At 32.6% G+C, this 3,859-nt stretch overlaps 1 long non-coding RNA gene across 2 annotated transcripts; it reads right to left on the bottom strand.

The window, feature by feature from the left end:
* Window positions 1–280: 280 nt before the first annotated feature.
* Window positions 281–1,855, bottom strand: LOC119643533. 2 transcript variants are annotated; one of them, XR_005248319.1, is made up of 4 exons: window positions 1,797–1,855; window positions 1,031–1,198; window positions 666–973; window positions 281–611 (listed from the first exon to the last, which is right to left on the bottom strand). It is a non-coding gene; the product is annotated as an uncharacterized LOC119643533 (long non-coding RNA). The 2 variants fall into 2 exon arrangements; XR_005248318.1 differs by lacking the exon at window positions 1,797–1,855 and having other exon boundaries at window positions 1,031–1,709.
* Window positions 1,856–3,859: the final 2,004 nt, after the last annotated feature.

Genomic DNA, 3,859 nt, shown 5'->3' with positions numbered 1-3,859 from the left:
CACGAACCAGCGAGCTCTATTGCTTGCGTCCCAGCAATTTTAAGGAAGCAAAGCAAGGACTGTTGTAATATATTTAATATTTAACATATCCAATCAATTTTCGTATAATTAATCTTAGCAGGCATATTTATTTTTAACGCAGCGTGACCTAGTTCATGTGCTTATGTTCTGTTATTAGCATACGCATTTACATTTCGTGTTATTAGTATAAGTATTTATATTATTTGACTTAATTTCAATTTTGTACTAGCGTAACCATTACTTTCATTAATATTTTAGTATTAAGTTACACTTCCTGCAAAAATAACAACAATCATAATTGGTTTCAATCAAAGCATATTTTTAATAACTTTGATTCACTTCGTAATAATTATTAATCCTCACAACAATGTATGCGAGTGGCTGGATTAAAGCACTAAGTAATATAATTCCGAAAATCCATTATATTTTATTTTTCATTTATCATTTTTAGTATGATGATCCTGTCGCTTATGCTGTCTTCAAAACCACACTGGTTTTATGACACCATCTTTATTTGTTTATAACACTATACTAGGAGATGTAATTAAACTGCTGGTTTATTTTGTAAAGAAGAAACGTTTTTATACAACCTGAATTGGGAAAGAACAAATAAATATATACAATAAAAATTATTGGATAATTACCTTTCCTGCATATTTTATTGCATAACTACGTTAATACAAAAAATTGTGGGTGGATAGAAAAAGTTAATCAGCAAAATTAGCGACGCATATCTTACAATTGCAAACTTTAATTTTTCATTATGACCTAAATCAAATCAGTGGCTAAATTATACCGATGAATACATTTTAATTAAAATCATACACGACAATTTACGTAACTGTTGAATGTTGCAGAACTTCGATTTTATAAAAGGTAGTAGTACAACATGGCAGCATGCATAAAGTGGGTTTAAATTTGTATCTTACGGTTACTCCACAGACGGTTGCATCTAAAAGAAATACACGTGCTTTATCCTTATGACAATAAATGAAGGAAACCTACTTACCGAACGGGAAGATCATAAGCCGTGAGCCATTTTGTATCCTGCACTGCCTGTGGTCCCATTCGGCTAACGATTTGCAGTGGTAGATCCGGAATATCTTCAAACCAAATTTTCCTAAATGTAGCAAATCTCAATAAACACTTGTATGGAAAATTCGGCTTTCCTCTCGCGCTGCAAAACAAAAAATTTGTGTATATACACGTATATTTTCAATAGGAAAAACAATATTAATGTTTCTTCATTAATTAAAACGGAATGGATTAAATAATATATAAGAATACATGTGTGATTGCACAAATTATATTCTCAGGAATTCTCGCATAAATATATGTAGTCGGTACATTTGTTAAAAATGTTTTCATTTAGGACAGCTTGGTATTGTTAACTTGTAACGTTTTTTTTTAATATTTAGCTGACATTTTTAAATGAATCAAAATCTGTTTATTTAAATTAGTATTCCTTTCCAATCATAAATTTGTGTATCGGCGTTTGAATGATAACAAATCGTCAACAAAATCAGTGAAACACATTTTTGTTCATTTCTTAACACGGGTTTTAATATCCGCTTTAAAAGAGCTATCGTTTTTCAATATTAGATCAAATTTATACCGAATTTTTTTTTTAGCATTGTTTTTACATTTCCCGTTCCTTTTATTACTGTATAGTAAATTTAATGACAAATCCATAAGACATTTTTATACAAGCATGTAATGAAATACATGGGAACACAAATTCCAACTTTTAAAAAAAATATTGACATCTGTCGAACCTTTAAAATTTTTCTTAAATTTTCTACTATATTTGTTTCTCGCAACCAAAAGCAAAATCTCTTTTCCTCTTTCATTTTTTTTTCTTCTTTTTACAAGTGTCATCTGAGCATTCATCATCCGTCCACGCGCGAGATTAACAACCCCACTTTCCGCAAGGTTGTATTTGTAGCAATTATTAAGATATATAAACCGGTGTTATTGTGTAAGCCAAGAAAAGTTATCACGAAATTTTCTTTTAGAGTTGTCATGAAGGAATAATATAAAGAGCTATTGCAAATTGAATTATTTCCGAATTTTGAAACTAAACTATCATCCAAATTAAATTATGAAAGAAACGCAAAAATGCGAAAAAAGTAAGTACAATTTTTTTTAACTATCGAGCTATATTGATGAATGTTAACTAGTGCGTGCATTCTCAGCCCAATGTGTCTTAGCTTATTTTCATGATGATTCATTGAAGAGGTGAACAAGGAGAACCGCGTCGAACAAGGATGGATTACGATACAATGGCGGAGAAAGGCTTTGCGAGACGCATCTCACTCCCAAACCTCAAAACGAGTAGATAAATGGTTTCCAATATTTGCATATTGTAGTAAATAATTTACGATCTTTCTAACCGTCGGTATGACTTTCTCGCATAGCCCTGTCCTTGTTTTTTTTGAAGAATAACCTATTGTCATTCCATTTTTTTCACGTCGTATTCGTGGTTTGTTCAAATCTAAAAATAAAAATATAAATAAAGAAACATGTAAATAAACCACTAACAAATTTTTAGTTAAGCTAGACTTCGCAGCACTACCTTGTTGCCGGCTTCAAAACCAATGAATTTAGCTTGGTTACCAGCTCATACACCCAGACCCCGTGAGGGACGACCGTGGGTCCTCACAGTTGGAAGTAGTATTTTTTGTTGGGTGTACTCCAATGCAGTTCGAAAAGGAGTCAACAATCAATTAAATGTAATTGTTATTAATTGGGACCGACTAATCAATGGATATTCTGCTCCATATTTTATTACTAGGCATTCAAGAAATCGGTGAATTCTGCTGACTGCTGCGTTATACTTGGCAAGCTTTGCATGCTTTTATCGTTGATTCGCTATCTTTGTCCACTCCCCGCCATCATACCTGTAATGTTGCTAAATCTTTCGTCTTTACAATACCGATATCTGACATATTCCTTTGATTTATTACCTGTTTTTAAAATTTCTGCGGTATGATGGTTACATATCTTCGAATAACGCAATCATATCCTGTTGGTAGCTCCAAATGTTTGTTTCGCAAATATTTAAAACGCTTACATTCTAATTTATTGACTATTCATTAAAGTATCGTGTTGCATCTTTTTCTAAAGTTTTATAACTTCTTTTCTATGCCCATCATGGAAGTATGAGTGTTATATCCATTTTGTTAAAACGTTTGGAATACCCAGGAGAAAGCGTCAGAGACCCCACAAAGTATATAAATTCTCGATCAACCCCAAAGTTGAATCGATTTAAGCATGTCCATCTGTGCAATGTAATTTGTAAACATTTTCCTAGTCGCAAAAATATACGTATCGACTTCAAATTTGATGCAAACATTGGAAGTTGTGGCAGGCAAGCTGGTATATAAAATGAGCCAAATCGGTGGAAGCATGCGCCCACAGTACCACGTAAACTGAAAACACCTCTGCCTTTCAAAAGTAATAAAAAAATGGTTTTTTCCTCCTTACTCATAAACTACAGCAGATAAACGTCCAAAAGTTTGTGCGCATATTCTATGAGCGATACTGTAGCAACTGTACAAAAACGGAAAAAGTTGGCCAGACCTATGCGATATTATAGAATATTAAAATTAAAATTTTTTTTTTTACCTTTATAAGACGCAGAATCTAGCTTCGAAACCTCCATATATTGTACAAATTTTTGGTCAATTTCAAATGTGGAATACACTTGAACAGGTCCGTCTGCCGTTCTATATGTCTGAGTAGTATTTGAACGAAAATAAACATATCGCCTACAAATTTGCAGAAGAATTTTGAAGTGGCTTAAAGTCTTCCAGGGTCATACCTACAATGCCCATAT

The sequence above is a fragment of the Glossina fuscipes genome, unplaced genomic scaffold (assembly GCF_014805625.2).
Source record: "Glossina fuscipes isolate IAEA_lab_2018 unplaced genomic scaffold, Yale_Gfus_2 61185, whole genome shotgun sequence".
Taxonomy (NCBI): Eukaryota; Metazoa; Arthropoda; class Insecta; order Diptera; family Glossinidae; genus Glossina; species Glossina fuscipes.
The sequence above is the reverse complement of the archived record's forward strand: the minus strand, read 5'-3'. Positions and strand labels throughout refer to the sequence as shown.